The 12,073-nt window shown below is 42.7% G+C and overlaps 1 protein-coding gene across 12 annotated transcripts in view; it reads right to left on the bottom strand.

The window, feature by feature from the left end:
* The window catches only part of NAALADL2 (N-acetylated alpha-linked acidic dipeptidase like 2), a 978,641-nt gene that overhangs the window by 855,965 nt on the left and 110,603 nt on the right, over positions 1-12,073 (bottom strand). The window contains exon 2 of one of the 12 annotated variants that reach the window (XM_075937995.1): positions 7,124-7,243. The exons of the other annotated variants lie outside the window; for them this stretch is intronic. The gene's annotated coding sequence lies outside the window, so the exon portion shown is untranslated. The remainder of the gene's footprint in view (positions 1-7,123; positions 7,244-12,073) is intronic. 12 annotated transcript variants of the gene reach the window in all.

Genomic DNA, 12,073 nt, shown 5'->3' with positions numbered 1-12,073 from the left:
TGATCTCCCCATGCCAAACTGGTTCCCAACAGAGCAGTAGCTGTCCAGCATGGTGAGCTTCCAAATATCAATGGCAATCTACTTCTGGAGAGGGAGGGCGGGTTGCATGTGGGTGTCCCATTGCCTGAGTGCAGGGGCGAGCCACTCACACAGCTCCAGGAAAGTATCCCTCTGCATACAGATGATCTGGAGCCACTCCTGGTCATCCCACCGCTCCATGATGACCTGGTCCCACCAGTCGGAACTGGTGTCCGGTCGCCAGATGCGGCAGTGCACGGTGGGCAGGGCAGGGGGGTGGTGCCGCTTGAGCACTGTGTGGAGAGAGGTGAGGAGGTGCCTCACAATGAGCTGGGGGGTCTGTTCCAGCAGAGCCACAAGGGGAGCCTACAGTAACTGCAGCAGGAGGTGCGCCGTGGAGTCTAAGAGCTTGGTGGCAGGTGCCGCTCCCTGGTTGGAGTGCTGTGGTGTCTGCCTGGGCAACCAGAGCAGGCAGTGAAAAGGCTTTGCAGGCAGTGAAAAGGCAGTGAAAAGGCAAAGGAGAGGAGCCTGAGACGCGGCTGTACAGGGAGGCCCTTTAAGCACGAGCCTCGGATAGCCACAGGAAGCAGCTCCAGGAAGTGAGTGCTGTCCTGATGCCCTGCCTGAAGTGCTTCCGGGGGGCTTTAAATGCAATTGAGGCTCTCATCAGTGTCAACAGTCTACTTCAACGGGCATTTGAAGTGTAGACGTGCTATTTCAAAATAAGCTATTCTGGAAGGAATAAGCATGTAGTGCAGGCCTGTCCCCAGTTCATTCCCCTGTGTGTTAGTCAAGATGGAGGCCACCACACTATGTGCTCTAGGAAAAAATGGGAAACAACAGTCCCTGACCCCCAAGGCTTTATATTTTATTCCATCTGCAGTGGCAACTCTTTCCTGGAGAAATTCACCCGTCTGGAGTGCCTTGTCTTCACTCCTCTCCACAGGATTGAATTTCACTCTATTAGAACATGTCCAGGATTTGAGTGTTAAATTCCTGCATATACTTTCTTTCAACTTCACTGCAATATCTAAAAGGTCAGTTCCTCTAACTTAGCAGCATAGCCGCAGTCAGATTTAGAGTAAACTCCATTTGTGTCTGCACTGAATTGAATTATTCCTTGTCTATCACAGCTAATATTCGGCCCCGAAGCCACCCCACTAGAAATTACAAGATGTGCTACCTGTGGGATGACAGAAAGCACTCACTCAAGCAACCCATCAACTGGAGGGGATTAGCTCACAACTACTGCCACTATCAGCAAAACAGCAAGTAGCAGGCAGTTCATTTTACAAAAACTTAATGGAGTGTATGGCTCTGGCTGTTTAATACAAGCACTGTCAACAACTTAAGCAAAACTCTCAGCTGTCACTGCTGACAAGCTGAGCAGAATTATTTATCACACAGCAGACTAGATAAGGGGCTGGTGGAGCGATATCTGGTGTTACTCCCCTACATCTCCATACCGGAGTCACAGACAACATGCATATGGCAACGAGAAACACACTGGCAGTGGTACAACCCTACAACATTGCAATACGTTATTTTTACTTCCTTCCTTCATATTTTAACAATCATACTCTCTTCTAGGGACGTTAAATTTCATTTAATCAGCTAATCGAGTAGTTGATGGGATTTCAATCAACTACTTGATTAGTCAACAAGAAGGGAAAGTGCAGAGCTGCTGTGGGGTTAGCTTCCAGCTTCAGGAGCTAGCCGCACTGTGGCTCTGCCTTTTAAATGCAGTAAGAGCAGCCTGGCTTCTGCTATGTTTAAAAGGTAGAGGCACAGTGGGGAACCAGATGCAAGCTGGGAATCAACTGTCCCTCATGCTCATGCATCAAGTGATCCCCACCCCTGTCACCCATTCCCAGCTTCTGACATACAGAGGCAAGGGGCACCATTCCTACCCCATCCTCGCTAATAGTCATTGATGGACCTGTCCTCCATGAATGGGGGAGAGGGAGTATAGTTCTTGTTTGAACCCTGTTAAATCCCTGGCCTTCACAACAACCTCTGCAAGGAGTTCTATGGGTTGACTGTGTGTTGCATGAAGAAGTACTTCTTTTTGTTTGCTTTAAACCTGCTACCCATTAATTTCATTCAGTAACCCCCACTTCTTATCTTAAGGGAACAAACAAATAACTTTTCCTTATTCACTTTCTCCACACCAGTCATTATTTTTACACCTCTCATATATCTCCCCCCTTAGGGTACGTCTAGACTACATACCTCTGTCGCCAGAGGCATGTAGATTAGGCTACCAGACATAGTAAAATGAAGCGGCGATTTAAATAATCGCCGCTTCATTTAAATTTACATGCTGCCGCGCTGAGCCGACAAACAGCTGATCAGCTGTTTGTTGGCTCAGCGCGATAGTCTGGACGCGCGGGTGTCGACATCAAAGGTATTTGTCGACCACCCAGGTATACCTCATCCCAGGAGGCTGACCTGGGTGGTCGACAAATACCTTTGATGTCGACACCCGTGCATCCAGACTATCGCGCTGAGCCGACAAACAGCTGATCAGCTGTTTGTCGGCTCAGCGCGGCAGCCATGTAAATTTAAATGAAGCGGCGATTATTTAAATCGCCACTTCATTTTACTATGTCTGGTAGCCTAATCTACATGCCTCTGGCGACAGAGGCATGTAGTCTAGACGTACCCTTAGTCTCCTCTTTTCTAAGATAAAAAAATCCCAATCTTTTTAATCTCTGTTCATATGGCAGCCATCCCTAATCATTTTTGTTGCCCTTTTCTGACCTTTTTTCAGTGTTAAGGTTTCTTTTTTAGATGAGGCCACCATATCAGTACGCAGTATTCAAGGCCCTGATTTCTTTTCCTTAAGCATCTTTGTGTAATTTAACAAAACAAAACCCTTCCTAACTGGTATTTACTGGGAAGCATTTATTGTGCCAATGCTGAATTTGTACAGTTCACTTCTTTATGCACACACAATGTCTATGTACACATAGTCAAGGGAACTTAAAATTCTATTTGTTCTGCATGCAAAAGGTCTTCTTATATATTAATATTATTTTTTCATTTGAATTCACCTTGCAGAATAGGAAATCTCTACCAAAGAGGAAGAATGTTAAGATTCCAGAACTACAATCAGGAAGATGTTTCTCCTGTTACAGACCCTTGGCTACCACCTATCCATTGAACAGAAGCAACTGAAATCTATTTGCAAGTAAAATATGAAAGAAATAAAAAAACTCTGTTATAAAAAACTAACTGGCGAACAGATGTTAAGCAAAGACTAAGATTAAGCAATCTTCAGATCCCAGTCATTTTATTTATATCTTGCCTGCATGCCACACACCTCCATTTGTCTGTCTTATCCACCTGTATGCACCTTGTTATAAACCTAAACCGTGGGGGTATGTCTAAACTACATGGCTCCGTCGATGGAGCCATGTAAATTAGTGTACTCAAAAAAGGGAAATGAAGTGGTGATCAGGACGCTCAGCAGTCGACAAGGGAAGCCCTTCTCAACCTCCCCGGTAAACCTCATTCCACGAGGCATAACGGGGCGATCGACAAGGTCTTCCCTTGTCGACCGCGGAGCGTCTAGACTACCGTGCTGTGCCGCCAAACAGCTGATTGGCACAGCACGGCAGCCATTTTGATGTAAATGAAGCGGCGATTATTTAAATCGCCACTTCATTTCCCTAATTTACATGGCTCCGTCGACAGAGCCACGTAGTCTAGACATAACCTGAGATCACTACGGAAAGGGCTGTCTTGTGTACTATATGTTCTTTCTGAGCCTAAGTACAGTAAGGACCTAGTGCAGACAGTGGGACCTAGCATTATTATAATATGCACAGAGCAATGAACCCCCAAATGTGGTATACAGCCTCCTAGGGAGGCACAGAGGAATACTCAGGGGGAGGGAGAAGATAGCAAAACCCAGGCCCTCCCCCAGGTAGGGTGGGGAGGGAGCACTATGCTTCCAGACTCACTCTTCCCCAGACCAGCTCCACTCTTATCCTGTTTAGCCCCTCCTCTGCCTTCAGGCCCAGATCCGCTCCCAGTTCCACTCTGCCCACTACCCCAGCTCCACTCCTACCCCAGCTCTACCATCACCCCCCACTACCTCTCACCTCTACCCCAGCTTCTTTCCCATCCCCAATTCTGCCCCCAGGTTTGTTGCTGAAGTAGCCTTGCTGTGGGGAGTGCAAACAGATTCCATTAATGGTAATGAGGGGCAGCACAATTGAAGAAGTTTGCATACCATTGGCATAGAAGGTGCTATTAATGACAGTAAGTTAGACAGTATGGTCCACTAGAATGGGCACCGGACTAGGAAAGCAAGAGGCCTGGATTCTACTCCTGGCTCTTTCAGTGGCCCTGGTGTGCAAGTGAGACTACCAGCAAGTCATAAGAAGAGCCATACTGGGTGAGACCAAAGGTCCATCTAGCCCAGTATCCAATCTACTGACAATGGCCGATAGCAGATGCCCCAGAGGGAGGGAATACAACAGGTCACATCACTGCTCTGTAAAAACATTTACAAATTTCTAAAATATTTTTAAAAGCTATTTTAAACCAGAAGAACATTTCTTCTAAAATTCACGAAGTTATGGAAATCATTGATCAGCCATTGTAAGGATGCAAAAGGTTCTTTTGTACCATTTTGATGTAAATTAGCATGTTCCCATAAAACTTTTTTGAACATTCAACATATGATTACAATGAATAGTCGGAGGGTGCTCTATGAGTTCAGGTCCGCAGCCATGGTAGTGACGATCCCATGGGTGAAATGCCTATGGGACTGTCTTCTGCAGGCAGCAAAAATGTCATCTGGGACATACAGTTAAGTGGATGCTTCCTAAGGGCAGCTGCTCAGTGTTAGTGAATTCATTATTATACCTCTATATTTCCTCCCACGCAGATCATTAATGCTAATTCAATTCACCCGAGACCAAATCCTCATTGTAAGCATCCCCAAAGCTCTTTCATTCTTGCAATAAATTAATCTATGTCCTTAATGTTAAGCCAAAACTCTGCAGTGAAATGCATTCTGGAAATTCTAAAACACGGATATTATCACCAACCATCAAACTTTGATGCATGCAGGGTTTTCTGTTCATGCCATTAAAAAGTGACAAATTGCCCACTCTCAGAGGAGATAATGCCCAATTTGCACAGAAATTCAAGTGCCAACAGTTGTTGAAATCGACTCCTTGTCCTGTCCTTACAAATTGATCTTTTGGGGGAAGGGCGGCAATAGGATTCAGATTACTGCAGAGATTGCCATGTGTGAACACGATGCTATCTGTACACAGAGCTGGCCCAAGGTACGGGCTACCACCCAGGTTGCCCCATTATACGGGGCACTACGCGGGGCTGCTGGGCTGGGCGGGGGCGGCACCAGGCATGCTCCACGCACCCGGGGTTGCACCACGCATGTGACACGCGCCCGAGGGTGAGGCCGCGCATGTGCCGAGCGCCTTGGGGGGGGGGAGGGCCGCACATGCACTGCACTCTCGGGGGCACCGCCATGCTCCCGGAGCCCAGGGCACACAAATGGCTCAGACCAGCACTGTCTATACAGCAATAAAGACAAAGGAGGGAGGGAGATGAAACTACAAATGGAAAAAGTTAGGTGTCCATCTCCCATGTGCCTTTGAAAAATCTCTCCCAGGAAGGAACTCTTGGAAGAGGCCGAATGCACAGAGAGATCTGAAGGAGAGTGAAGGTGCCTGGTGAGTGGAAAATAGGATGATTCCGCCTGTTTCGGTAGCTATAACAAACCGTGTTTCACTCAGTTTCCTTGCTCCAAATTTAAGGCATACAAATTAAAGGCAGAAAGGAATGGGAAAGTAGGTAGAAGGTAAAGATGGGCTTATGAACAACGTAAGTTTAACTACAGAGGGGGTCAAATTACCAAAGACTGGCAGGGTAGGATGGGGAAGACTCGGTTTGGCACGGTAGGTAAGTGGAGAGATTCAGGAATAAAGCCTGAGTGGGTGACGTGTGTATGACTGATCAATGCTGCAGCCCAGTACCGCACACTAAGGGTACATCCACACTGCATAGCTTGTTTTGAGATAAAGGTGCAGTGTAGATGCACCCCAAGTGCCCAGGATTGTAGCTACTGTGTGTTCTGCTCTGCTAACACTGCATAGTTGTACTCCCTCTTGAATCCTCACAAGAAAGATCAGAGACAATTCCAGCTAGCAATGTTAAATATTAAGAATCATGTTTATTATGGATTGCTAAGGGCCAAATGAGAAAGGGGCCCCATTACGCCAGGCACTGAACAAACCCAAATCAAACATGTTCCCTGCCTGAAGCGATTACAATTTCAATAGCCAAGACAGTCACAGGATGAGGGAAGAGATGTAACAGAAGTTGAATGAAATGCCAATTTAGTTGCATAGTGTTTTACATTATTTTATTTAGTTTCAGCCAGGGTGGGTGGGTGGGTGGGTGTGTGTAGAACGATCAGGTAAAGGAAAAGAGAAGTGAAGAGGTAAATGGGGCGATGGGGATGGGATAAGGAGAAATGGGATAAGGAGAAAACAGTAAGGACTGTAGATTTGGACTGAAACCAAGGTGAAGACCCTGAGAAGGAGGGGGAGGCATAGTGTTGGAATAAATAGACCATCAGCACAGGGCAAAGCCAGTCCAATCAAATTATTACAGATATAATATTGAATTCATACCATCAACAAATAACTGTTTTTTTCTTGTGTACTCTAGTACTGGGAATTGGAGGAGGAAAAGCGGGAGTGTTTACAAGTGTGGCCTTTTCTGGAATATTTTCCTTAGCAATGCTTTAAAGGGCAATTATTTAAAATTTTATAAAGATAGGAGAGAAAGCTTGCACAGAAAAGTCAACTTGCCTCATATTTTCATTTCCTTTGCTAGTATAGCATTTTTGTGGTTTTTTTCATTTAATATATGAGTGTAAGCTGCTTGGGTGAATCAGCCATTTCAGCAACAACAACAAACCATTTTTCACTCAGACAGTTTTCCTCCTAAAGGTTTCATTCCTCAGGTTTTTAAGAGTGTATTGGTTATAACTGAAATAAAAACAGAAAGCCCGGGGATGTAAAATAGCCCTTTAGCCATTTAGATGTAAAGTACTTACTTCTCAAATATCTTCCCCATTGCTAGGCATCAAGTGGCTGCTTCTAATACAGTCTCCTGTAAATCACTGAGGGTCTGATAATACTTTCTGTCTTCTGCGATTGTGTAACAAATCCATGTGCTGCAGACAAGAGATGATTACTGTATAGCTCGCATGCACACAGCAGAACCAGGACGAGAACTCTCATCTTTCATTTCCAAAGAACACAGGTCTCTGTCACCTGAGATAAGGGTCCTTTATTCTCGGAGGATGAAATTCACTGCTCCAGAGAGCCATCACATCACTTATATTATGATGATGATCATTATTATTTGTATTACCGTACCCCACTCCGTTCCTCAAAAGATGGTTTACAGGTGCACAATCATAGTGCTAGCTTTTAAGCAGAGGGGTGAATTTCACTCTGCAGGTGAACTATTAAGGGACAGCATCTCTCACTCCTACAAAGACAGAGTATGACTGTCTTGTTACTCTCTTCTGTGTGAGTTCTAGGCAGAAGTTATCTCCTTATTTGATAGAAAACAGGTCTGGCATGCAGAGCTTGGAACAACAAGCGCTTTCCTCTCATAACCCAGAAACTCCTTTTTCCTTGTTTCTGTTGCTATAGTGATACCACACTAACTTGCAGTATCACAAAATTAGCAATATGATTTCTCTGCCGGATCAGGAAGGAGGGCAAATAAAAAGAGACAGGCTGAGGGAAAACTAAATAATGAATGCAAATGGGAGCCAACATCAGCAATCTGAAAATATCCAGTAAAGACACTTGTTAATTACATAGCGGAAGTGGGCTTAACAAATGAGTAGCCAACCTGCTGACTGGGTGCTCAATAAAAGGCTCAGTAATGCTAGTGAAGACAGCATATCATCTCATAGGAGCACATTTCAGGAACAGCTTTAATGCCATCTGTACAGTGACTATTTTAAATTCGATAAATCACACATGCAGATGAAAGGGGAAATAAACCCACCCAGATAAATAAAGGCTAATGTTTCAGCAGAAAACTGCCTCCCAGAGTCAGACATTTGGAAAAGAGCCAGGCTTAAATTCTACCAGCCAGTAAGAGAGCTCCTCCCCACCAATTCAGCCAATCAGTTAAGAACATGACATCATGCTTCTCAGGAGACATCATTAACTCAAACAAACACGGGGAAAAGAAAGTAAATTACAATATTCTAATTATACAAAAACGGATAAACTGAAATTGGCAACAAAAACGATCACATAATTCATATAAGAGATTAAGAAGTCACTGCAAATTAAATTAGCGCAAAAGTAATAAAATAAGTATATTATTATCAATTACAGGACATTATTTCAGCTCCAATATGTAAATTACACAGAACAAATTTCAAAAACATGAAAGCTCCTCTATAAGAACAGAATCAGAACAGGAAAGAATGAGGTTCTCTCATTAGAGAAGTCCGAGATGAGAAAAAAAGATTAGGTGGGAAAGAGGAGTCACCCATAGTTACCCTTTCCACCAAAATACTACTGAGAATATATGGCAAAGACAGTCTGAGGCTATAATATGAAGAATGGTACTCAGGTCCTCCACCTACTGTGCACATGCAGACCATCCAAATTTTGAACTTGCAGTGTGTCATCACATATGAATTACCACAATTTGTTTTGTCCCAAATATGTGCATGGTCATGTAACATAAAATGACAATGTTTGCAGCTGCTAATTACACTAGCAACACAGCATCACTATGGTGTGGAATATAACTTTGGAGGAACCTGAATATTACTCGTTTTGTATTACTGCTCCAGAAGTCAAGACCTTTTCTGATGAGTCAATAGACAAGGCCAGTATACTCTAATTAATAAAGGTGTCACAGAACACAATGTCAATGCTGTCTAGGGTGTCATTCTGCCTCCTTTGCTCATGACCCATTGAATGGTCCCATACTCAGCAAGTTGCCTCTCTTACACTTTACTTTAGGATTAACATACTAATTAATAGGAGTAAAGATGACAAAATTGGTCACTTTACTCTTTTTGCTACCCAAATATATTTTTTAATCGTAACATGGAACATTTCAAGGGTGGCAAAAATTTGATAGGTTTAAAAAAGAAAACAAATAAATTACAGCAGTATCCCAATTTTTTCCAACACCATGGACCATGACCTTCTTCATAACCTTTATATGTATTTGCAAGAGTCTTCAAAACACATCTCATGACCTATCCCTTCAGTCCAGCTCATGTGATGCTTAATTAAATACACCTGGCCACCTGTTTTCACTGACCATTGAGAATCTAAAAGTGCAAGTCAGGTGTTTGGTCAGAACCCAGGGAAAATCCCTTTTATTATTTCAAAAAGATACCAAAGATGATCAGTGTGTGGGGAATGTCACTGAGAAAATACCGGTACGAGAAGGTTCCAAGGAGAGAGGGAAAATGCACCTGCTGTTTTTCAAATGACAAGAAAACATGCAAGAAAAGTATCTTTTCTAAGCTGGTTTGTTGAGAACAACAAGGAAAGGACATTTCTTCCAATTAGCTTACAAGGTCATTACCATGAAAGTTAATTTTATGACTACTGAAGAAGCAGCACAAACAAGAGAAATACAACTTCAATATAATTTTATCGCTAAAAACAGACACATATTATAATGGATGCTTTAAAGGTTGCTTTCTCCAAGAGAGAAATAATATAGAAAATTCAAGTATTAATACCTAGGATTTTCCTGGATGTTGTTCCCTAAACTGTCACCTACTATTTGAGGTCTCATTGTAAGCTCTTAATGGCTAAGAAAATACCCTAGTAAGAGCAAGATGCCTGAAGTAGCAGAAACAGATTATAGAGGATATTCTTTAGCTGCCTACGTCTCAGAAAGAAATCCTCTTTCCATCAATGGCATCTGAACTAATTTTGGAGGGTGAACTTCACGAGAGTGTTTTGAATGTCCTACACCATCATTAAGGCCAACCAGGCCCTTAGAAGCTTTTTCTTCAGAATGCGGTCCTCCAGATGCACTATCATCTTATGATGGTACAACACTGCTCCTTCATTTGCCATCTCTCAATGTCTGTTTGCTATATCTACTAGATCAAGTCAACTACATGTCATGTAACACTGGTTCTGGCATGACTGGACAATGCACTTTTGAGATTATAAATGATCTCTCATATGCCTGTATGCTCCACTGAAGTTGTGTTGCCCTAGATTTGTTCCATAGTTCAACCTGTCTGTCCTCTTGCTATCCAATCACTATAGTTCATGTTCCTTCTCTGAATAATTTCTTAGTCAGACACAGTTTACAGTGTCTTTGGACTCTTCTGAAGCGTATACACTCCATACCAACAGGATACATGGATGTCATGCACTCTAGTCTGTGGGCACCCAGAAAAGGAGATCAAGAACTAGAAGAGATTAAGGGAGGAACATTACACGGGTGTTTTTTGTTTGTTTTTTTCCACAATGGGCAAGCTGATGCAATTGTCTTCTATACAGTTGTACACATACATGATTTTTTTTTTGAATATAGATTTCCTCTTGCAGTACTGTATTTCTTCCCTCTCCTTCAAGACTACATATTATACGTAGGGTGATGAGAGGAAATTTGTTCATTTCTTGGACTCTTAGGTTCAATTCTGCTGCAGCTGTGAAAAACACAAATATCTGACACTCATGCAAAGCTGTTTGTTTTGTTTCAACTTTATATTTAAGCTGTGACATTAAAGGATTTAAGTATCGAAGTTAGAGCTTCGCTATCTTCCATTAGCATAAACAGAAAAGACTCAGAATAAGGACTCTGTTGCAGTAACATTGCTCGCGAATCACAATCTTCTTTGAAAAAACAAACAACAGGACACCTCTCCAAGAAAAGTGCACTGATGTTTGGGAGTGGATTGGGACATCCTGAATTTTCCTACATTCCACTATCAGAATTATTCAGACCTTCAACTCCTTGGTCACTGACTGCAGAGAGGTTGGGATAGAAACTGAAAATGATGGACTGAATATACTCTCTCAAATGACATTGTTTTGATGAGAGCAGTTTACAGCAGAATCATGCAATATCCCATCATTAGGATAATACACTTACAGGAATTAGTTCTAACAACTCATTTTAACTAACTGAAATTATAACAAAGTCAGGTTCATGATGGCATGCAGGAACGCATGGAGAATAGTTAAGGATACATCATGCAATGGGAATACTTCAAGCTAGAAGCAGGTTTCATTGAGGACCAACACCATCACCTTTCTGTACTGCTACCATCTCCTCCATGGAAGAGCAGGTAATGTCAACTGACAACTTTAACTCTGGTCTATTACTGAAACGTCTTTCTTGTCAAACTTATTTGGAGGGCTTTGATGTTCTTAGGAAAGGCGGGTAAAAAACGATGACAGGCAAATTCAGTGGTAGTAAGCATGACTCAATCAGAATTTCATTTACAGAGATATTTGTCTTTCTTGTCTTCAATTTTCTGAGTACTTTCAACTTCTTCCTGGTACTTATCCTTCAGCAAAAGCATGTGAGTGTGACCTGCATCCAGCAAGTCAGTGATAAACACAAAAGCATGGTTTGATCATCATCTTAAAAACCAGTACCTATGCTTTCTAGGCCCAAATAATCCATGCCACACAATATGAGCAGGAGAAAAGTTACATATATTAATGCTTTTACTTTTGCTCCCAAAAGATCTGGTGTGATGACAAAAGGCATAAATCAGAATGATATACCACTGTGTTGGCAATTAAACTGAATGGTTTATGCTACATCCATGCCACCTGTGTGGCCCAGTTGTGACTAACAGCAATTGCTCACCAGATAATAAGCATGTTTTCTTGGCAGGATAAATAGATGGCGATTTAACAGATGGAATACAGGAAATTTCAATGCCTGTAACAGTGTAGACTGAAAACTTAGAGATATCAGCACAGCAGGAATAACAAGGACTGTGAAAGAGTGGTTTCCTCTCACTTGCTGGGAA

The sequence above is a fragment of the Pelodiscus sinensis genome, chromosome 10, assembly GCF_049634645.1.
Source record: "Pelodiscus sinensis isolate JC-2024 chromosome 10, ASM4963464v1, whole genome shotgun sequence".
Taxonomy (NCBI): domain Eukaryota; kingdom Metazoa; phylum Chordata; order Testudines; family Trionychidae; genus Pelodiscus; species Pelodiscus sinensis.
The sequence above is the reverse complement of the archived record's forward strand: the minus strand, read 5'-3'. Positions and strand labels throughout refer to the sequence as shown.